Below are 24806 nucleotides of genomic sequence, written 5' to 3' on the forward strand. Positions count from 1 at the left end.
ACCTATCTGCTATTCACATCTCTTTTAAATTTTAGCACAGTGGAAACCTCCACACAAAAGCTGCAGGTTTCTAGGCTGCTACACAGAAGGGCAAAACCTTTGTCCAACTGGGATACCTTGAAATTTCAAGGTATCCTGTTGGGGGAGGCATTAAATTGGAGGGGGCATTAAATTCTGCCAAGTTGTTGTGGGGGGCATTAAATTTAGCCAAGGCTGTTCTGAACTTGGGAACCATTATTTGTACAAAATGTAGTTAAACCAATAAGAGAGGATGCAAGTCTAAATGTGTGTTTCAGTTTTGAACACGTCAGCCTCATGGAGTAAAAACCATGTTAGGAATATGTCATGGGACTTGAAATATGTTCCATCAGAATTCGCACTGCACCCTCTCTAAAGAGATTTATAAAAACTCTGTAACAAAGTACAGTAGTACACCCGCTTCTTTTCCTGAGGGAAGGGACTGTCTTATTACAACTGTTATCCATTTTTGTAAATTGCTGTGGAAATACTTCTTGGCTGAAGAGTAGGGCAAACAACTGTCAAATAAATAGAGATTTATCAAACTGTGTAGTTTGATGAGATCTTACTTGCTTAGTCTTTAGCAGACAAAGCAGCCAGTCATGTTTATATGTTATATCTGAGGCAGTTTAAGACACTTAACCTTTCAGGATCAAAGTGCCCGAGTCCCAGCAAACAAGATTGCCAAGTTTAAAACCTTTGATTCTGCCAAGGTGGTGGGTAGGAAGCCCAAACGTTGGAAGAATGAAGCAGCAGCAGCAGGAAAGACATCAGAAGAAGCCATTCAGCAAGATCAACACCTTCAAATAGTCCCATCCTGAGCAGACATAAAGACCACAGAAAGGAATGCTGATAAAGGAGCCATTCTCCAAATGCCACGAGGACTCCTGTTGGCATCTCCGAGCCTTTTGTTCTTTCTGTGCCAGGTATGCAGGCTGTTAAAAGCCGATTGCTAGCGGGGGACTTGGTAGGGGCTGCCTTGGAAGTAATGAGAAGTTCCATTGACAGTGTCCCAGCCTTTGAACTGAGTGAATCTCGGTCTGGAGTTCCTCTTCAGCTGCAGGGGCTGTGTGTGACTGGACCATTCTCTCGGATGCCACTTCTCCACTGGGCAAGCATTTCCCTGTTGTCAATGGAGACGATACATGTAAGCTCACGCTTTTGAAGTTTTTTTTTTTCTTCTGGAAATAGGCAAGGAGGATCATTGGATGCTGAACAGTTCCCAGATAGTTAGGTACAAAATAGGAGATGCTTTCAGAAAGAAAGAAAGAAATATTTTCTGAAAAAATGTAATATATTCGCAAGAAACATCACAGGTGTAATATGATGTCTCATAAAGGATCAATGACATAAAAAAAAGTTTTGCATTATTAATAAAAAAACTCTGTGCCATTCAGATATTTACAAATTTTCTGGATGAAATAGTTCAAGTTTCATCTATGTGATTACTTGTTGTTTCAGGACATAAGAATGGTTATCTTGGAGGTCATTATGTTTAATCTATAGCTTGTCTTTGCCAACTAGAAAACAAGAGAAATGTTTTTTTAAACTAAGCATTTTCTGTTAATCAGTTTAACTTTCTCTCTATAAGACCATCAGATATTGTGAAGCAAAGTGCAATACAAGAAGCCACAGAAATCTCCCTAGAGTTTGCATTTTGTTGTTGTGTGTCAAATGACTCCTTTCTCGATCATCATATTCAATTTTGACTAGAGACCTGCAAAGAAGCACAAAATGGAAATAGAATGATAGAGTTGGAAGGGACCTTGGAGGTCTTCTAGTCTAACCCCCTGCTCAACCAGACAAATGGTTGTCCAATCTCTTCTTAGATACTTCCAGTGTTGGAGCATTCACAACTTCTGGAGGCAAGTCGTTCCACTGATTGATTTTTGAACCGTCAGGAAATTTCTCCTTAGCTCTAAGTTGTTTCCTTACTTGATTAGTTTCCGCCCATTGCTTCTTGTCCTGCCTTCAGGTGCTTTGGAGAATAGTTTGACTCCCTCTTCTTTGTGGCAGCCCCTGAGATATTGGAATACTGCTATCATATCACCCCTAGTCCTTCTGTTCATTAAACTAGACATACCCAATTCCAGCACCATTCTTTATGTATTTTAGTCTCCAGTCCCCTAATCATCTTTATTGCTCTTCTCTGCACTCTTTCAAGAGCAAACCATAGATACAAACTCAAGGTTAACCACACCAAACTTGATTGCAGAAAATACAAGTTCAGCAACAGAGTGGTCAATGTCTGGAATACTCTACCTGACTCTGTGGTTTCTTCTCCAAACCCCCAAAACTTTACCTTAGACTGTCTACTATTGACCTCACCCCTTTCCTAAGAGGTCTGTAGGGGGCGTGCATAAGCGCACCAATGCGCCTACCATCTGTCCTAATGTTTCTTTTATTTTTCTTATATGTACCCATTTCATGTATTCATAACTATGTATATACTTATACCTATTATCTTGTAAGCGATTGACAAATCAAAATAAATAAAATAAATAAAATTAAAAAATAGTGGCAACCAGTGATGATTTGGATTAAATTTCTGGAAGATGCTCCATGCACTTTGATGACAAGTAAGCATCATCAAGGTTTTTTTTGTTTTTGTTTTTTTTGATGGTGAAGTCAATAGCAGCCTTAGGGAACCACTTTTCTTCCTGAGCCAGGACTATCTCTGTTCATTAAACAGTGGAAACATTTTTCTGGATGGATTGGGAGCAAATGTGGAGTAGCACCCCTGGGCCCCTTTTCTTTTTGCCACCCCAGGCCTTTCCAAGCCTCTCATCCAACAAGGGCCAGGATTGACCCCTACCTGGAGTTTAGGATGTTACGCTGCTTGCCTGGACTTTTAGATGCCTCACCCTCTGGAGTGACAGGCATGCCTTTGTGGAAGGCAAGATTAGAGCGAGCCCACGGCTGACCGACAGGCCAAGGCAGCCTTAGCCCAGGTGACAGGAGCAGTGAGGCCGGTGCTCTGCTGAAAAACAAGGCAGAGGAGAGAGAAAAGTGACAGGCTTGGAAGCGGGCCAGGGGAAGGAGGGAGAGGAAAAGGCTGCTGCACAAAGGGCCAGCCTGTCTTCACACCTGCTTGGACATACAGGGAGCATGGAGACCGAGAGGCGTATGGTGGGGGACGGACACTGACAGATAGAAGCAGGGGGAAAATAATTCTCACTGAAAGAAGCATGTCATTTGGGAGATAGCTCCGCGAGACACTTCAAATAAAGGGAAGCAGCCGTGGTGACAGGGTACATTCTTTGCCTCAAATGTGCCGCAGGGCTGGGAGTGCCAGAAACATTAGAAGAGGGAGAGAGAGAAAAGGCTATTTGAGTCGCATCAAAGGCAACCACCACTGACACAAAGTTCTTTGCAGTGATCGCCAACCTGAAAGCCAGCACAGAAGGGGAGGCTTTGTTCTTTGATTGTGCAGCCACTTGACTTGCTCCTTTCCAGCGCTGGGCTGTTGTAAGTAGGTTGGGAGCCTGCCATTTATCTTTTCATTAGGGGGACCAGAACTTCAGCAGAGGTGAGCCAGGCTCTGAATGGAACGCCGCCAAAGCCAAGCCAGAATCTGGGCCTTGTGCAGAGATCCAAAAAGGAAGAACTTCAACTCTTCCCTACCATTGTTTCTCGGGCAGAAAATCTGGACTAGGTGTGAATCCTATGGAGTTAGGGGTGACTTGCTGTTGTCCTCTGGATTTGTTAGAACCACAGTTCCCTGAATTGCCAGATAGCTCAGCTGTTGATGAGACTGCAAATTTGGGGCATTGTAATCCTAACAGTTCTAGAGAACTCCAAGTTGGAAAACTTATCCCACAGTGAGCCCAAAGAAGTTGCATCCCGATCCACCAAAGAAGGATGTTGAAGACCAGCACTAACCACAGCAACGGCAAGACAAACACTACCCCAAATGTTTCCATGTTCTGTCCCCGACGTCTAACAACAATCTGTGTCAGAGGCAATTGCAACCTTCTTGATGCCTCTGAGATACCTGTTTCTGCAAGGGAGGCTTTACAGTGAGGGAGGGTCATTATACTGAGCCTTCAGTAATATCACAGTTGCCTGTCTGAAAAAGTTTTTTTGTTCTTCCTCCAGTCATCGGACCATTTTCGTCCAATTTTATTCTAAATTCCCCTGGATATATTTCTGTCAGGCGCAAGGAGCCAAGACATGATGAATTGCTCAAAGAAGCTACTTTATTGCTATTTACCTATAGATAGAAATCTTGCCAGACTAAAGTACACTCTGCATAACTATCAGATAAGTACTGTAATGATTTGGGGAGGGTTATTCCTTCTGGGCCTCCTTCTGCATACTAATGACTCAAGACTGATTTGCCTCTTCACTCCTGCCTGCAACTCAGTGCCAGATTAAGTGGTGGTATTTTACCGGTTTGGCCCGGTGCTGGCGAGCCAGTAGCAGCAATGAGCAATGGAGATTGAACCGATTCTCTCCGCCACTCTGCTGTTGGGCCTGCCCGCCTGCCCGCTGCACTCCCATACTCACCTTTATCCGCTGAATTTGAAGTGCAGCTGCTTTGCGAGGCACAGAACACTGCCCCGCAGCAGCAGCTGAAGCAACCGGGATCATGCAGGCTTTCAGGAGTTGAATTAGAACACCTCTGAGCCTGCATAAAAGCCTCTGCACCTGCGCAAAGTGCACGTTTGGTGTGCGCGTGCACACAAAGTGTGAACACACATGCAAAGTGTGCTCACCAAGCCACACACCCCGAACCAGTGGCAAAAATATTTGAATCCCACCACTGGCCAGATCCCACTACAATTTCCAATGATTGTCCAAGTTATGAAATTTGCCTACATACCACTGTAAAATAGTCCTCAATTTACAATAATTTGTTTAGCAAACATGCAAAGTTATAACAGTATTGAAAAAAGTGACTTACAAGTTACTGGTCCTGACATTTTGAACCATTGCATCATTTCCACGCTCATGTGATCAAAATTTGGGCCCATGTATTTACAATGGCTGCAATGTCCCAGGGTCGTGTGACTGCCATTTGTGATCATCCCAGCCATCTTCCAACAAGCAAAGTCAAAGTGGGAAGCTGGATTCACTTAAACAACCACAATGATTCATTCAACAACTGCAGTATCCACTTCACCGAAGCCATGTAATGTTTGTCTAGCATAGGCTGGATGGCCTCTTGTTAAGATTCTCTCCACAAATCTTGAGGCCTTACTTAGCATATTATAAATAAGAACAGTAACAACAATAATGCAAAGCAACACATGCTGAGAATCTTTTAAAGTAAAATGAAGTGGTGTTGGAGCTCAGCACTACTCTCCTGCTCTACCACCTCACTCAAGAAATGATCTTTCTAAGTCTTCCCTACCTGTCAACACAATTGTGCCTCAGGTTGGACAAGATAGTAAGGTTCAGATGTTTTCTTAAGTTTTCGTGGGTACTTACATGTATACTATTCAGCTTTGTTCGGGTATTTTCCCATGTCATTATAGTTGTGCTTTTAAAGTTGTAGCAATGTTTCGGCAGAATCTCATCTGCCATCGTCAGGCTTCTGTATTGTGTTCGCTTGTGAGTCAGACTTTCACAGCCGTTTCTGTTTTATATTTGGGGCTAGCCTACTGCTGTGCCAGAATGGTTTTTTCTTCATCCTGATTGTTGGGGGTCTTGGTCTGTGTTTATTGGTCTTGGAGTTTGCTGTGTTCTGCTTGATTGGTGTTTCTTATATCTTCTGTCTATTTTGTGCCTTTTTTTGTCTTGATTGGCTGGCAACATTGTGTTCCTGTATTGGAGGCTTTTAGTGCAGCTTGGCTCCAAGTAAATGGACAGCTATCATTTATTAGGAAGCTAGGTTTCATCTGGGTGCCTGGTTGGGGTGTGTTTGAGCTGGAGGTATCAGGGGGGATCTGTTTGTGCCCAGGTGTTTGTCTGGCTTGTGGTGTGGAGAATTTTTTGTTTGTGAGTGCAGGCTTCCAAATGATTGACAGTCTGGTGGAATCATATCTTCTATTCATGCTTTCAGGTCTTTTTTCAATCTCTATGGCTTCCCTGATAATTCTGTGGCTGGGGTTTTTTATAGTGGCTAGGGTTTTGGTGCCACTGAAGTCGATGCTATGACCTGTTGCTTCCATGTGTTGGACTAGTGAGGAAGTGTGTTCCAGCTTTTTTACTGCATTTTTGTGTTCATCTAGGCGGGTACTTATTCTTCTATTGGTCTGTCCAATGTATGTGGCAGGGCATGATGCACAGGGGACTTCATATATGCCTTGGTTTTCCAGGTCAATTTTATCTTTGGGGTTTCTTAGGATAGCTGATATTTTTCTGTCTGTTTTGAAGGCAGTCTTGATGTGATGCCTGTGTAGCATCTTGCTGATTTTGTCTGTAGTACCTCTTATGTAGGGCAGGACAGCTGTTCCATAGGTCTGTTCATCTTCTGGGTCTCCATTATGTCTCAGCGTGTTTTTGTGGATCAAGCCAGTGATTTTGCTTTTGTGGAAGCCGTTAGCTGTCAGTACTTTAGCCAGGGTGCATAGTTCAGTCTTTACGTGTGTCTTGTCTGCCAGGTGTTTGGTTCTGGTGATTAGTGTTTTGGCCACGGAGTTTATTTGTGCTGGGTGGTGGTGGGATTGGGTGTTGAGGTAGCGGTTGGTGTGTGTTTTCTTCTGGTATATGGTGTGTCCTAGTGTTCCATCTGTTTTTTTGTAGATTAGTACATCTAGGAATGGTAGTTGTTTGTTTCCGTTTCCATGGTGAACTTGATTTTGGGGTGTGTGCTGTTAAGGTGTGTTAGGAAATTGTTTAGGTTTTCTTTTCCATGGGCCAAATCACAAATGTGTCATTGAAGTATCTTAACCATAGTTTGGGTTTGTGGGTGGCATTAGCTAGGGCTAGCCCCAAATTTAAAACTGAAACGGCTGTGAAAGTCTGACTCACAGACGAACACAATACAGAAGCCTGATAATGGCAGATGAGATTCTGCCGAAACATTGCTACAACTTTAAAAGCACAACTATAATGACGTGGGAAAATACCCGAACAAAGCTGAATAGTATACATGTAAGTACCCACAAAAACTTAAGAAAATATATATATATATATATATATATATATATATATATATATATATATATATATATAGTTTTCTTAAGTTTTCATGGGTACAATACACACACACACACACACACACACACACATATTATTAAGTTAAGGACTCAAGTGAATGTTGGAATATATATTTTACTTGGTGGAAAAATAGAGCCACAGGGCAGCTTCAAAATGTATAAAATCTATTAGGCTTTATTATCTAATCAACTTGGAGAGACATCAGCTGACCAGCAATGACTGGGAAAAGAGGCAATACAGGTAGGATAGTGATCACTATTAGTGACAACAAATTTCATTCCAATATAGTTTCCTCCTAGCTAAAGGATGGGAAATTAGCACTTGAACTCTGAAGCGACAAGGCTTACTACTCACAAGTTTTCAACCTGAGAAAAATCAAGATAATTTAGTCACATGCGCCCTCAAGTGGTACATCAGAGGCTCTATGTGAAGTAAATTCTGCAAAGGACATTCTGAAAGCATCCATTTTAGCAGCATTACTGCATTTCCAATTCTACTTGGTAGATTTTTCTCAATTCATTTTTTTAATCAACTCCCATTTGTTTTCCTTCTTGTCACTGATGTGTTCCTTTTTCCCCACTGAAGCGGTGGACCTACTTATTAAGATACTGACAAGCTCTTCCTAGGTTTCTCGAAAACATTCCCACCTCAACTGCAACCATAAATATGAATTAAAGGTGTAACAAATAAAGCCTCCAATCTTGAACAATTATTTTCATACACTTTTACAACAGGTCTTTACCTTGCTGTTTATGAAAAGAGTCTATGCTGGGTCAGATCTGTAGGTAGCTTAGGGAGGGGAGGTTTTTTGCCTGCAGTATTAAAATAGTCTCTCTAACCACCAATACCTACATGCTTCTATAATCAAAGCTATGTGTAAAAAAAAAAAAGCTTCCAGGGCCTATACAACTTCCAGTAACCTGACACGAATGGTTTAGTTTTCTTAACATAGCAGGTTATCTCTTCCATCTCAGTAGTGCTAGTACTAGGAGTAATAATCGTATTTTGCTCCAGTTCTCCACTCCAGAGGATATCTATTTTCATAGGCATTTACTTGGTGAAATGATGGTTAATTATTAACAAGGACCAAGGAGGCAGAAGACTCAATACTGTTAGCTTTGTTTTGATCCTCCAAAACAAGAGTTGATTGGGCCACACTGAGGCAAAAGGGAGCTTGAGCACATTAATTTCATTCAGCCTCCCTCTCTACCTACACACACTCTTCTTTGCCTATAGTCCAATCCAGAGGTGGTATTCAGCCAGTTCTGACCAGTTCTGGAGAACCGGTAGTGGAAATTTTGAGTAGTTTGGAGAACCGGTAAATACCACCTCTGGTTGGTCCTGTCCGCATCTATTCGCTGCGTCCCGAGTCCCAGCTGATCGGCTGGGTCTTCTTTTGTTGCCCTGCACAGGAGAATGGAGCTGGAAATCAGGTTAGTGGGGTGGGCAGAGAATGGGATTTTGCAGTAACCTTCTCCCAGGAGTGGAGAAGGAATAGGGATTTTACCTTTCCTCTGCCACACCCACTAAGCCACGCCCCATCCACCAAGCCACACCATGCCCACCAAGCCACGCCCACAGAATCAATAGTAAAAAAATATTGAATACTATCACAGGTCCAATCCCCCCTTTTCAAAACATTAATGTGATATAATGGTGAAGGTGCTGGGGCAGAAAGACTTGACTTCTGTCTTCAGCTATGAAGCTCTCTGTGGGCCCTTTAGATCAGTCCTTCTCTCGTAGCCCAACCAACCTCACAGGTCTCATACTTGTTAAAGTACATGTTACACATAGTTAAAAGTGCATGACAAATAAAAATAACTAAATCTGGATTTGCTGTTTTTCCTGCCTACTTGGGCATTTTCTTTAGCACAGTTTGGAGAAGGAATCCAGAGCTTAAAGTGAAAAGAATACAGTGTATCAGGAGCTTTTATAAGTGTCTCAAGGATTCAGGGCCTTACTGTTGTTCTCTGCAGACCTTCTTTCCTCATTGGCTTGTCTTCTATGAGTGAGTTGCATGAGGTATGTACTGCAAGCCAACTGAAGACTGGCTTACTCAGTTAATCTGATTTCCTGAGATCCCAAAACACAGTGAACAATACATGAACTATACAGGCTGTATTGAACCTGCTACGTTGCAGTGTGGTTGGACAGTTTGTGATTCCATATATTAGGTTACCACAGTTTGAGGGTTAAAGAACATGCTGGGAATTGAATACTTCTCACTTTCCTTTCCTTTCTCTTCTGGAAGAGAAGCTCCAATGTCTATGTGGCCAAAAAACATTTCAAATCAATGGTGTCCTTATTGTTCTCTCCAAGGACTCGAATAGTCCTTGGAGAGAACAACAACAACAGTAATATAATAATAATAATAATAATAATAATAATAATAATAATAATAATAATAATACATAGTCCCGGGCGAGACAACGCTGAAGAAAAAGAAGAAGAAGAAGAAGAAGAGAAGAAGAGAAGAAGAAGAAGAAGAAGAAGAAGAAGAAGAAGAAGAAGAAGAAGAAGAAGAAGAAGAATAGAAAAAATAGACATAGTCAATCCTTAAGGAATTAACATGGAGGCAGTTCAGCAAAATCATGCAGTGGTGACATTCTCTCCCTCCCTCTCCCTTACTAATGCGTTGCTTAGTGCAAACATAAACAATCTTTCAGTTTCATTACTTTGAAATCTGCTGACTTAGAATCTCAGAAGATGCCTAAATCAAGATGGTTCCAAAGGAAGCTTTTATAGAGCAGCTACCCTGCTTTGTAATAAGGAAGGGGTGTTGTCCAAGCATCACATCTCATTTTTAAACTCTCCTTCCCATATCAACCACTTCCAAAAAAGAGTGGGAGGAGAATGAAGACAACAAAAAATATTATCTATTTAGGATGAAGAAAGTGGAGTCCCTGCTTTCTGCCTTCTAATTGATAAAAACTGATCAATCCTTATTGCAGCATTACAGTAATAGAGAGTTCAGAATTTATATATGCTACAACAGTGATGGCAAAATATTTGGGGTTGGCATGTCAAAAATTGATGACCTATAAGGTCCCTTACAACTCTGATTATCTGTTATCTGTTATCTGTTATCTACTCTCTCCCTCAGAGATGGAATTCCATTTTTTTTACTACGGGTTCTGTGGGCATGACCTTGATGGGCGTGCAGGGGAAAGATACTGTAAAATCTCCAGTCAGAGGTGGTATTTGGCGGTTCTCCGAACTACTCAAAATTTCTGCTATCGGTTCTCCAGGACTGGTCAGAACCTTCTGAATACCCACCTCTGCTCTCCCCCGCATCTCTCCCTCTCTCTCTCTCACACACATACCAATACACATACAGCACAGACAATAGAAGCCGCTCCAGACCTCCTCTCCTCTGGGTCGTCCTCTTCAGACTTTCTGGAAGTGGAGCAAGAGGGCCTTGTTCTTGTGCGGCCTTTGAAGCCTCAGAAAATTGCTTAACAATGCTGAAGTGATTTTTGGATGCCTCTGAGACTGTGGGAGAACAAGGCCTTCTTATGCAACTTCCAGAGGATCCAGAGGCCTGGCATGTCATCAAAAATGGCACCGTGTGATAGGTTTGCCATCACTGTCCGATAAAATAGCATGTGATGGCAAGTTTTTCTAGTTTGTTTCTTTATATCAAGGTAATGTTTATAAAAGTTATAAAATTTATATAGTTGCTCATCTTATGCATTATGTAATTTATCTCATTATCATTTTAATGTTTAAACACCAAGCTTTTGCTTCTTTTGAAATGAGTGACCATATGTGTGCGTGTGTGTGTGTGTGTGTGTGTGTGATTAATAAAATAATAATGATTAATAAATAAAATAAATACCTAACTTTGGGCAGGGTATAAAAACCTCAATCCATTAAACTAACAGAAAGAAAAAAAATCAAATAAATAACCAAGGCATCCCAGATTAATTCCATAAGGAACACAAAAGATTGGAGGGGTGCCAGGTTTTAGCAGCCTTGCATATTGTCAGGAAGATCAAGTCCACCCAAATGCTGAAGAGGAATGAGGCTGATCCCTTAGAGCAGGTGCTGGGACAGACAGTCTAGTCTTCTGGGATCTGGAAAAATATGAACCTGGAGACATACATAAATCCATTCAAGCCATTGACTGGCAAGAACTTTTTAGGAGTTTAGACAGATGTCTTATCCAGCCAAACTTGGAGATGGTGGGAACTGAGTCCAAGATCTCATCCCATTCCTAAGAGGTCTGTAAGGGGCATGCATAAGTGCACTATCGTGCCTACCGTCCCTGTCCTATTGTCCCCATTTATTCGTACCCATTTCCTGTATTCTTACTCATGTTTATACTTATACCTATTATCTTGTAAGCAATTGGCAAATCAAATCAAATCAAATCAATCAATCAATAAATAAGATCTTCTTTGTGCTCCACCATGGATTCATGTTCCTTTCCAGATCTGAGCAAAAAAGAAAGACAAAGGTGGGAGGAAAATCCCTTTTTTGAATGGAGATACTCCTAATATTGAATACTAAATGCAATATCTGGAACAGTCCCAGCTTACAGATGTCTGAAGAATCATTCTTAAAGGACCAAATATCTGGATCAAACGTTACAGCTCAGATGTAACATTGATCCCAAGCCCACTTTTGGTTGGAAGGCTATGCTCCTCTGCTGGTATGCAACCACCCAGTTCTAGGCAGGCTTAGAGGCTTCCCCTTGGCAGTGAACATTATTAATATTTTCAGCAAAACATAATGTTTAAACATTTTCAACAGCATAAATATTTCCCTTTTCAACAAATACAGAGGCAAAGAACACTTGTGAGCAGAAACGGGCACAATCTGGTTCTCCCCACAAAGCCTTTTATTTATTTTTCTCCAGCCAAATTCTGAGACCAGAAATAAACTTGGAATTGGAACTAGACTATGTAAGCCAAATAGCTTGAGGGTAAGAATTGCAAGGGAAATTGGGTGAAGAAAACACCCTGATAAAGTTGGACAGTTTTTGTGCACTTCTAAAAATCTAACCAAGTAATTTATCTCCAGTTGGTCAAATAGCAATAGCAATAGCAATAGCACTTAGACTTATATATACTGCTTTACGACCCTCTCTAAGCAGTTTTACAGAGTCAGCCTATTGCCCCCAACAATCTGGGTCCTCATTTTACCCACCTTGGAAGGGAGGCTAAGTCAACCTTGAGCCTGGTGGGGTTTGAACTGGTGGGAAGTTCAGCTGCATTGACTACTCATCATGCTGGCAGAGACTCATGGGAACTGTAATCAAAAATACCTGGATAAGACAAATTTGCTTATTCTTGCACTAGAATCATCAAAGACTCATTTTCCTGTTACAGTTGAAAATACACCTCCCTGGTCATCTTTCCTTTTATACAAATAACACCTGGTGTAGGATTTTTTCCTGGGCAAAACCACACAGATATCAAAAAAAGGAGGAAAGGTGGCATTTGACCAACCAAACACACTACCATAGTGGACTTCAATCCGCCCATTCACCCCCATGTAAGGTCTCCAGAGTGAAAATAGAGATGCCCAGGAGGCTTGAGAACATGACAAGGAGAAGACAAAGCCTTTCATCTCATCCCCAGAGATGCTCTGATGAGCTCAGGAAGATATCAAAGGAAAGGTCTTTCCTCTCGAGCTCTGAGGATTAGTTGGTTACTGCCTTTTATGGTAAGTTTCCAGATCCTAAAAAGAGGAATATTTGGTAGGATTAAGTAACTCCCCACCTCCTTGGTTTCCTGTTCAGGTTTATCTGATGAAGACAAACCTCAAAGAAGAGGACCTGCAATGATGATAGACAAGTAAGAGTTGTCCTTGGCAACCTATGTTTTCCCCAGCCACATTCTTAGGTGTCCTCAGGTAGAACTTTACACCAACTCGCCCAATGCATCCTCCATCTATGAACAGAGTGATGGCCCATGATCAGTTCTGAGCATGCTAGCTACCAAGGAGCCTGCCTGCTATTAAAAGGAGAGCAATTATGCAAACATGGTTACTTCTTACTCAACCTACTAGATCTGCATTTCACTGAAGAAGAGGAAGAATATAGTCCTGCGGTTATGCAGGGAATTGGGGCCCTAAAAATCTGAGTTTAGTTCCTGCTTGCCACTGGGATCCTTAGGAATAGTGTAATTCCATACATGGTAACTTACTAGTCCCATAATGGTCAAAGACGATTATTCCCTGCTGAGCATTTTTGGCATTGCAATCTAGGTTTCAAATTCTGTCTACAATTTAGCCAAATAGGTAGGACGAATATGTAATCTCATTTATTGTATGTCTTAATAAACCAGTGGTTCCTTTGTATTCAGATTAGAGAGTCCCCAAAAGTGATAGCATGTTTTTTTGGGGGGAAAGCCCATTATTATTCCTTGAGAATACCTATTTTAAGTCACAAAATACAATATGAACTGTATAAAGTTTTGTTGAAAAGATAAACCAAGCATGTCAAGGACTTTTTCACCTACCCTTTGGCCAACCACAGCCTACCTTGTACAATCATATCTGAAATTATCAAGCAAATATCCAGATTAGGAAAGGAATCAAAATGGAACAACCAAGTTGTTCCAAATCTCAGATGGGAGTGTGTCAGGGAACAGCAGGGTAAACATCAAAAAAGAATCCTGTTTCATTGTCAGACATTCCAATCTAAAAGGGAAGTCAGTGCACTAAGCCACATGTTGAAATAATGTGAGGAGGGTGCAGAAAATGGCTGCAGACCAAACATCCCCTTCCCTTTGAGCCATCTTTGGATAGAAAAGGTTTAGAAAGTCACTATGCTGCTTCTGACAATCTTACCTTGTTCTCCATCTTCACTGAGGAAGAATAGATGGCTTGAATGAATACAGGCTGAATTCCCCATGTATTTAAGACAGCTCTACTATAATGGATGCATAGCAGGTCTTGTAGATTCAATCTTAAGTATACATATCCTAAAAAAAAAACAACCTCAAGTGTCTAACATAGTAGCTTTCACTTGGTTGTTGTAACCAATATGTGATAATTTTTCCTAATATCACATCACAAGGTTTAGTTCAGTGAGCACAATGAAGACCTGTAGTTCCTTTTGGAAAAAGAGGACTGTGCAGATTACTTTAATATGTATTAAATACATAATATGTAAGGCATTCCTTATTGTCTTCCAGTTAAGCTGAAATATATTGAGAATTCCTTGGCACAGAAGTAATATATGTAAAATAAGGGTGCAATAATGATTTATAACCAAACAATAAAATAAAACAGTATGTTAGTCAAAAGGAATGGCTGAAATTCATATCAGTTCCTTCATAAACTGTCCTATCTCTCTAGATTTATTTACACATTTTTTAAAAAGCAGAGCAAACATTACAATAAAGTGTATGATTTTCAGTGGATTTCTAAACGTATCCAGTATTTCAGAACATATTTTCTGTTAAAGTATGCCTAAAGTAAAGTATATAAAGTAAATGTGTATTTTAAAATACACATTTTATGTATCTTTGGGTAGATTTTCTGAGCAGGGAACTGCATCACGTAATTCAGAGAAACATGCTTTCAGAAATCTGTCCCAAGAGTGCTTTTTCAGGAGGCAACTAGACTTTCTTATTTTTTTTCTTTTGAAGGTGTTTTGCTTCTCATCCAAGAAGCTTCTTCAGCTCTGACAAGATAGTGAAGAGCTGAAGAAACTTCTTGGATGACAAGCAAAATGTCTTAAAAAGAAACAAAAAACCAAGAAAGTCCAGTTGCCTCCTGAAAGAGCACCCTTGGGACAGGGTGACTGAGAATCTCTAAAGACTCTCATGCTTTCAGAAAGCTTCATGTGTTTCAATCCACTCATCAGCCTGGAAGGGAAAGTGCAGGTGTGTTGACTCTATTCACATAGGTGAATAAAGCCCATGAACAGTTCTCATGGCCAGTGGCCCTATCTCAATTAGATCTCAGTCAAGGTAAACGTGTTGCAATTCATATCACCATGGAAGGTCTCCTTTGCTGCGTTGTTAGTGAATTCCACTGCACTGTGAGAATGGTTGGTGTCTGCTACTTAACAAGCCAGATATTGGTACCTGTACGCTGACATTATGAGCTAGATTTTGGACCGGTGGAAAAACAGGAAGCCCCCAGGAAGAGGGATATGTGGTTTAGAGACAGTGTTGATGTCCTTTATCCACACTTACACAGCACATCTGCAATTGGAACTGGGGGTGGGGGGGAATCACATCTTTTAAAAAACCTGGACAGGACCTCTTTCCAAGTAACTGTTAGCCCCAGAAGGGGCAGAAGAAGAAAAGAGTATCCATAGACTGTAACCAGGTGATTTGGTAAGGGTGATCAGAGTGTGTAGTGTTTTCATTTCTGAAATCCACTTGGCAGGCAGTGAATGCCTTTGAGAATTCGTTATATGCCAGTGATCAGGGCCCAGCCCTCCCCCCACTCTTAGGAGGCACAGTTTGTGAAATACACTGAGCTTGCGGTTGACCAGAGTCTGAGGCCGGAATTCATGCTCTGTTCTGTATCCTGATGTGGTAAGAAGCTCAGGCCCATATGGGAGAGGGTGGGGTAGGGGAATAACCAAGGTTGTGAGAGTCAGCAGAGGCTGAAAGGCCTCCACTAAACAACCTGGAAGTCTTCTGCCCAGAGACTGTGCTGAAGGGCCCCAAAGAACCGGAAAGCTCAACCTGACCCTAACGGAATTGTGATAAAAAGGAACGTGACTTGAACCCAGGAGATGAATGTCCAAATTGACAAGAAGAGAGAGGAAGGGAAAATGTCGTCAAGTGATGGAAACAAGGAAGTGATGAGAATCCAAAACATATTTAGAAGTTACTGCTGCTGACCCTTCAATGGGCATCACAAGGTCTCTCTTCTTGAGTTCTGAAAAAAGAAACCCAGGAAAAGATATATGAAGTGTTTCAGCAGAATTTTGCTCTTCTTGGCCTTCATCATTGCATTCATGCATGTTTTTATCAACTTCACATGCCACATCACATTTCATCTATAATCCCATCATCAATGGTAGAACCTAGGCTTCATTTCAGTTATGTCTTGCGTTCATTCTTGGAGAAGTTGCTTTTCAAAATAATTTACGACAGGTGTTCTAAGTTTTATAACCTGCTAAAAAGATGAATGAATTTGGGTAACCTGGCGCATCCATAGCAATGGACCTGGCTTAAAAATGGCAGATGCAACCAGGTGATCAAAGCTCCGCCTCTTTCCAACATGGGTCTCATGCGTGGCATGCACTCAAAAAGAGGTGGATGTTCAATTGTCTGGTTGTGCCTGATATTATGAAGCAAGTGACCATTACTGCAGGAGCTGTAGGGTGATTTTTTCATGAATAAAATCAATGATTTAATTAGATACAGGATTGGGAAATAATTAAATATAGCAGATTTTTCATAATTAAATTTTACTCTGTATTTCAGTGAGTTCTCATATATTTCACGATTGCAACAATTGTACAGGGATTACACAGGCAAAACAGGAAAGAATTGCTAATGCTTGATCAGTCTGATCCTGGTTGGTCATGAGTCATGACCCACAGTTTGAGAACTCCTGATCGATAAAGTACATGGTAAAGCAGCACCTCTGGATGCAAGATTTGTTTAAGGATGGTGTTACTTTGATTGTATGGAATAATCACTGTTAAAGCTCTTCATGGTTTCTAGTTTATTAGTCTCTTTAGGATTGCTGGTTTACTAATTTAAGAGTGAATCCATGCTGATTGATTCTGCAGAAAATCAATCCAAAATAACTAGATACACGTGGAAATTGGGATGATGAGCACTACAAGAAGGTATATTTGTGCATTTTGAGCCAAACAAACTCAGATATTCTGTTAAAATGAATACCATGCCACGACCTTTAAAAAAGTAGAGGTTTGAATATGTCTGATAACACATGTATCTACCATAAGTTGATGCACAGAACAGCAGAATAACTTAGCTTTCCTCTTGAAATAAAGCCATAGAGCAGCATCCCATACACAGGAACTGAAACCTAAAAGCCCCAAATTGGTAGTTTCTCAAACTTTCATGAAAATACTATAGATTGTTTCCAATTCTAGATCTCAAGCAGGGTTTTATGCCAATTGCCAACTTTCTCTTCTGCTGGATGAAATTCTTTCTGGTTTTCCTGGTGTTTTGGCACATGACCATTAATGAATAGCAACTTAATTGAGGATCCAAAAAGCATAAAAAGTAAAACACAACTCAGTAGTAGCAGCAGTGGTCAAAGAAAAAAAAATATTATGCAGTATAAAGCAGGTTCAACTTTTTTAGGTGCCTCTTCTGAAATTTTGCTAGATGATACACTGAGCCCTGCAAGATTAGGCAGTTTCATGAGTTGAACTCGGCTGGAGTACCTTTATGGACATGTCCGTATTGTTTTTAAGGCAAAAGCATGGAACCATTTTGCCACTGTTAGGTTCTAGTATATATACTTGACTGTCTAACCCACAGCTGAGATTCTCATCTGACTTTGCTTAGTTTCCAGCCCAGAAAAGATCAGCCAGGTAGGCTCACTTGATAAAATATATTTACTTAGCAGAGAAACTATGGGCTCATCTTCACATCTCTCTAAAGGCAGTACTAACATGCCCTCATAACCCTTTTTTTCTACCATGTTTTTGCGATGTTTCCATCTCATCTCCAGCCTATAGCCGTTCATAGCTGTTATAGATCTAAATGGTGTTATTTTTCTTCCTCTTCCTGTTGGAGCTGGGATCTCAGCTGTAGTTGGGATCCACTGGGTTTTTACACTGCTACAGGCATCCTTTCAGTTCCTGGGAACTGCCAACACAGCCATTTTGGCTTAGGGAACAAGAACCTCTGGGCTTCTACAGAGACACCTGCCTGTGAAATGCCTCTCTGACACGTTCCAAAGTGCTTGCCAAGATTTATAATCATGAATTTAACAGTCTTTTGAAAGAGCTCTAATTCTGCTTTTTAAACCCTGGTTTAATGCTTTCTTCAGCACTACCCTTGCATTCAGCAGAAGCCAGAAAACAGACCTGCCATGCATGTTGTTGGCTTTCTGTTTTTGTTGCCAATAAGAGAATTCACATGGCCATCCTTTTAATTGTTGTTGTTATTGGGAAAGCACACATTTTTCCCTATTCCATTCTGGCTAAGGAGGCATGAGGTAGGTGGTGGTTACTATTGTCATTCAGGCCTGAGAATTACATGTTCTTGTTCCCTAGTGGCCATTTATTACATACTTGCAAGTGTTGCCAGCTGTGAGGTCAGTCATGGACTCCTTGGTCAGTCACCATTGGCATGGCTATATCTGGTCAAGGATGATCAAATATTCCATACTCCTGCACCATCCTTCCATGCCCTTTATGGGTAGTTTCCGACTTACAACCGTTCATTTAGTGGCCATTGGAACTGGAAAAAAAGGTGACTTATGACTGTTTTTCACACTTTTGACAGTTGCAACATTCCCATGATCACATTATTAAAATTGGCAACTGATTCATATTTATGATGGCATCCTTGTCAGGCTCGCGATGGAATCTATGAGCCCAACACTGAGGCGGGGTGTCCTGACGCTCGCTAGCCGCCTCTCTCTTCATTTCTGTGATGGTGCTCATATACCACCAAGGAGCAATTTGGGCAATTTGAAAAGTGACTAATTGTGCTATCCCAAGCACCATCTATGGAGATTCTCAGTCATCCAGGTCATGGTTGTCCCAAAGGTGCTTTTTCAAGTGGCGAGTGGACTTTTTGGTTTTTCTTTGAAGACATTTCGCTTCTCATTCAAGAAGCTTCTGCTGAAGAAGCTTCTTGGATGAGAAGCAAAGCATCTTCAAAGAAAAACCAGAAAGTCCACTTGCCACTTGAAAAAGCACCTTTGGGGTATCCCAAGCACCCAAAATTCCTTTGTAGCCTTGCTTCTCCCTGCTCAGGAAGAGTGATTGGTGGTTATTCTCCTGCCAATAGGCAACTTTGATGGGGAAAGACAAAACAAAACCAAGGAAATCACCAATCCTATAAAGCCTTAGTAAGACCACACCTAGAGTACTGCATCCAGTTTTGGTCGCCACGCTATAAAAAAGATGTTGAGGCTCTAGAAAAAGTGCAGAGAAGAGCAACTAGGATGATTAGGTCACTGGAGACTAAAACATACGAAGAACAGTTACAGGAACTGGGCTTGGCTAGTCTGGTGAAGAGAAGGACCAGGAGAGACATGATAGCAGTCTTCCAATATTTGAGGGGCTGCCAGAGAGAGGAAGGGGTCAAGCTATTTTCCAAAGCACCTGAAGGCCAGATGAGGAATAATGGAAGGAAACTGAACAAGGAGAGATTCAACCTGGAAATAAGAAAAAAAAAATGCTGACAGTGAGAGCAATCAACCAATGGAACAGCTTGCCTTCAGAAGTTGTGAGAGCTTCATCACTGGAAGCTATCAAGAAGGGACTAGACTGCCACCTGTCAGAAATGGTGGGTGGATTAGATGATCTGCTTGGGTGGATTAGATGACCTACAAGGTCCCTTCCAACTCTGTTAATCTGTTAAAATATCTTTCTTTAATATCAGCAAAGATAGTGTTAATCTCCAGTTCTGGTCCTATGGCAGCTGCTGATCAGCTACCAGGGCAGCAGAATTTATACCTGTATGTTTTTCTGCCATCTCAGGGCCTAGAGGGTAGCCTTTTAATGCAGCTCTCTGATTTTGTCCTATGTCTACTTAGACTGTAAAAAAAAAAAAGGGGGGGGAGAGATTTTCAACTCTTCCAAAACTAAATGAGAAATAAAGAAGACTAATCTCAGATCCCAGACAATACAAAACTCATTTTAAAAGTTCCAATATCCAGATCTAATTGAGTCAGTAGAGTCATTCATTTACTGATGAACATCAGTCCCTTATCTCAGTTGTTTCAATTTTTGAATGATCAGTGTATTTGCATTAATATTTGTTTCTTTTGATGTTCCAGAGGAGCATCCAATGTCCATGTGAGTAGTCCTCATTTAGCAACCAAAACTGGGATGGGCAACTCAGTCATTAAACAAAGCAAAGTGAAACCACAACTGTAATTATGATCTTACTTCAGCTTTCTGCAAAGTTGTAAGTGCAAGGATTAGTTGCAAAGATACTTCTTCATCGCTGTTGTAATGGTAAATGGTGGCTAAACAATGCAGTTGCTAAATAAGGACTGGTTTATAATATTATTCAGCATCAACAGGCAATCTTTAGCATATGGTGTTTTTTTTTAAAGAAAAAAGAAAGAAAGCATGCACGAGTTCCTTTTCATCCCTTCACATTTTTTTCTGACAGGTTCTTGCTTGTGTTGTTCAGACCCAAAGCAGACAACAGACAGGAGTTCTTGTGCCTGCCTGGTCTAAGACATTCATTAGTCTCCACTGGGAAAAGTGCCTGACTTCTTATTTCCTGTCTCAGCATTCATATGGAAACAGATTTTTTTCAGAGCTCGTGATAATATGACACAGCCATTGTTGTCCGGTGTTACCCATACTTGTTTATTTTCTGCTACCTTTTCTGACCCAATAGATTTTGCTTATTGTGATGCCTCTGTAAAAAAAAGAAAGAAAAGAAATGAAAAACAAACCTTGCAGTCTTGGGGGCCAAGACACCATTTGAAAATCTTTCTTTCTCAGATTTCAGCATCTTAAGGACTGCTGTGGACGTAAAGTCTTGTACAGAATAGGAGTAGCTAACTAGAAACAAAAAAGAATAGTGCCTTACGGAAGGATTTCTATTCTTTGCAAAGGCCATCTAAACATGCCTCTTCTTCTTTTTTAAACCTCCTTCTTCAGGAGGCCACTCGAAAAAGTTTCACAACCTGTAATTCTCCATGTCTAAAATATTCTAGCTGATAAATATCTGATACTATTGCTGTGGGCCTCATGTTGGCTCTTTGTTACTGTTAGAGCTGCTGATAATAGAATGAGGTTAATGCAACTAAGGCACTCCAAGGCTAGTCATGGATAGCTTGATGCCCTTGAGACGCTTATTGACAGCACACAAAAGCAACACCAGCCTTTTGTTGGATATGTTCAGCATCCACTATACGGCCTCTTAATATGGAAGTTTCACATGATGGTCTGACCTCATAACCAATGACCATCAATGGGTTTTAGTCTCCTTGGTCCTCTAGGCCTAAGCTATGGAAGGAGCCAGACAGAATTCTGCAGAAACTCCTACCATCTGATTGACACTTTCCAATCAGTTCAACCTTGAGCTACAAATTCTCTTTTTTATTGGTACCTTCCAAAGTGTTTGCCATGTCCTCTTTGTCTTACTCTTTTACATCTCCACATCCCGCAAACAGCAAGTTCTACACTTAATAGTGCGGTGCCTTCTCTATGCATAGGGAAGGCCTTCAGCCAGTATTTATTCTGTATTAAATGGCCCCAATTAATATCAATAAGGTGCATGAAAGATTTGGCTCTGAACTTACACTAATACTAATACAGTTCAATAAAACAGAGAGCTCCGCAGTTTGACTTTCTGTCTTAGAGGAGCACCTAGTGGCTGCCAGCATTCACTACAAATCCTAATGTTCAAATTACAAATGGTACAATTGAAACAGGATCTCAGTGCAACAATTCAGAAAGTAGATGGATATGAGATATGGGATATGGGATATGAGATGATCCAACTTATTGTTACAAAGCATGCAGAACAAATGGGTGTCCATTGCAGCTGATTCTAAACCAATGTAATTATGATTAGTATGGCACATGCCAGAAAGCAATGTAACAGGATTTATTTGCTTGTTTCAAAAAAAAAAATTATCCCGCTTTATTATTTTTATAAATAACTCAATGTGATAAACATGCCTAATACTCCTTTATCCTCCTATTTTCCCCAGAAGAACAATCCTTCAAGGAGAGTGGGGCTGAGAGTGACTGGCCCAAAGTCACCAGCTGGCTTTTCATGCCTGAAGCAGGACTAGAACTCACCATCTCCTGGTTTCTAGCCTGGTGCCTTAACGACTAGACCAAGGCTATCAAACTACCGGCATCTGGGCCAGATGCATCATGTGCTGGCCATGCCCACATCCAGTTTAGCAAAGGGGAAAAAATGTCCCGATATGTCATGTGATGCCATCGTGATAACGTGAGTTTGACACCCCTGCACTAGGACCTGACTGACTCTCTTCTAACATCTTCATGTCTACATTTTGTTTTTCTTCTGTCCTTCTGCCAATAGCTTTGGTACCCAACTCTGTTGATCTCCAGTTTCTCACTCTAATCTTCAGAATGGCCAAGAAAATAACTGCTGTTCACTCTGTGCCAGCGCTGGGCCTTCAGCGCTGATTCATCAATATCCTAGCCCTGAGTTTTAGCTGCAAAAGCAACTCCCTTCCTTTTTAGTATGCTTTGTCTTATCTTCATATAGCAATATAATATATTCCAGCTGATTAATTCCCCTGTTGGAATTTTGTAAATAATTCCCAGTGTTGCTTGAATATTTTTAGTTGTTGTATGCATGCATGCACACTAAATACCATACACAATTTCTCATTTTTTTGTAAAATTGGGTAAATTGGCTTTATACTCTGTTCTCAGGATGCAGGCTAACTTGAGATCCCTATCTGGAGAGTTGGTATGATTAAAGTTGTTGCAAGTTTCCGTCATTTCAGCCTTCCTTTATTGTTAACAAAGATTATTACATTCTTCATGATAAGAACAGCATATCTAAGGTGATGTGCTAAAAGCTTTTAAAGGTTCATGTTGGAGCATGAGATTTTTTTTTTTTAATGGAAACTGGGTTATGCTAAGTGTATAAGAATGAACACTATTAAACGCTATTAAAATCATGTGCCCACATTTTAAATGTGGATATTGTTTCAAAGGCTAATGGTCACCTGAGATTCTCAAGCTTAGCAGATGAAGCAGCAAATATTTCACAGAAAGAATTCTCTCTTGGAATGTGTTTTCTTGAAGAAAATTAATGGGGATACATCTGTAGTTGTGAAGTAATTTGGGTCTGTTTCTGTTTCAAATCCCACTGAAGAAAGCCCAGGCACTACCATATTATTTGCTGAAATAAAATTAGATGAGCATATTTAGTCTAGTTATACCTCACAATAAATGACTGGCATGAAGTAATTGCAGGGAAGATGATGGAGTTCATGTTTTAAAAAAAGAATGGTCTATTTTCAAATAACTTTTGTTCTTCACTGTTCATATGTCATTGCATATTCTTATAAAAAATCTGAAGAGTACCCGAGTGATGAGTTTATTAAAATAGGTTTGGCAGAATTACACATAACAACTGATAACTACTCCTGTGAGCAATTTGGTGGCCTTGAAAATATCAGAGTATATATTTATTGATAAAACATTACACAGTCTCCACATAGCTTACAACTTTGCAGCATCAAACATCATCAATTGAAGACAATTTTCTCATCAGTTTTTATTTCAGTCTTATTGTCTGTGTATACGTGAGACCACAATTCAGGTAATCCTTGACTTACAATGGCAATCAGGACCAGAATTTCCTTTGCTAAGCAATGCAGTCATAAAATGTGACTACATTACTTAGTGATGGCAGTCCCTGAAATCCCAAGTGCCATCATTAATTGAATCCCATGGTTGTTAAGTGAGGCAACTTCCTGGCAGCTTCCCATAACCAAAGTCAGTGGGAAAGTCAGCAGGAAGTTGCAAGTACCATGCCCACAGGCAAGTAAATTGCTGTAATAGGTGGGGGAGAGAGTGAATGAGTACATGGGTATGCAAGAAGACATGGGTCAAGGAGGATGCATGGAAGTTCATAAGTTTCCAGCGCATTGTGAGTGCAGAGGGGTCTAGGAAGAGTGAACAAGTGGGGGAGACTTACCCTAGCAACTTGCAATCCTCCCTGCTGGCTTCCCCATTGACTTTCTGGAGAAGCTGGCAGGAAAGGCTGCAAATGGCAATCACATGATCACAGGGTATCAGTTGTAAGTGTGAATGGATGGCCAATCCTCTATATAATGATGGCAGTGCTGAGATGGCCAGAACTCCAAGGACCAGCTGTAATCATCCTTTGTTCAGCACCACCATAAGCTGGAACAGTCATTGACTGAATGCTTGTATTTTGAGGACTACCAGCAGAGCAGAGCAAACTAGCTAGTTAAAAAGATCCAAGAAGGAAAATAATTTCACTTCTGAAACTCCGCAGTACCTGTTACTGAGCGTTCTTTCCTGTTTATAATACACATAAAACAACTGTGTTCTCTTCGCTGATGATGTAAAGCTATTCAACACCACAGACAATACTGCTATCCTTCAAAAAGACCTCGACTGTATATCAGAATGGTCAAACAAATGGCAACTTCAAATCTCAACAAATAAATGCTCTGTGTTACATATTGGCAAAAAAAATCAGAAAATAAAATACAAGCTAATTAATCAAGACCTTGTTGATGATCCAAACTTTGTCAAGGATCTTGGAGTACTCATCTCAAATGACCTAAGTGCTAGAGCAAACTGTAACTACATAGCCAAAAAGGCATTAAGAGTTGTTAATTTAATCTTACGTAGCTTTTTCTCTGGAAATATTACACTAATAACTAGAGCATACAAAACATTTGCTAGACCTATATTTGAATACAGCTCATCAGTCTGGAACCCACATTACGTATCTGATATTAACACAGTTGAGAAAGTCCAGAAATATTTCACAAGAAGAGTTCTCCACTTCTCCACTCGTTGCAGAATACCTTATGCCACCAGACTCGAAATTCTAGAT

The 24806-nt window shown here is 40.7% G+C and overlaps 1 long non-coding RNA gene across 1 annotated transcript; it reads left to right on the forward strand.

Moving 5' to 3' along the window:
* Window positions 1-1109: 1109 nt before the first annotated feature.
* LOC148126845 (uncharacterized) lies at window positions 1110-22205 on the forward strand. Its single transcript, XR_015741403.1, has 3 exons — window positions 1110-1165; window positions 20038-20168; window positions 21937-22205. It is a non-coding gene; the product is annotated as an uncharacterized LOC148126845 (long non-coding RNA).
* The last annotated feature ends 2601 nt before the right edge of the window (window positions 22206-24806 follow it).

Source organism: Pseudonaja textilis, chromosome 2, assembly GCF_049901715.1.
Source record: "Pseudonaja textilis isolate UNSWEBS1 chromosome 2, rPseTex1.2, whole genome shotgun sequence".
NCBI lineage: Eukaryota > Metazoa > Chordata > Lepidosauria > Squamata > Elapidae > Pseudonaja > Pseudonaja textilis.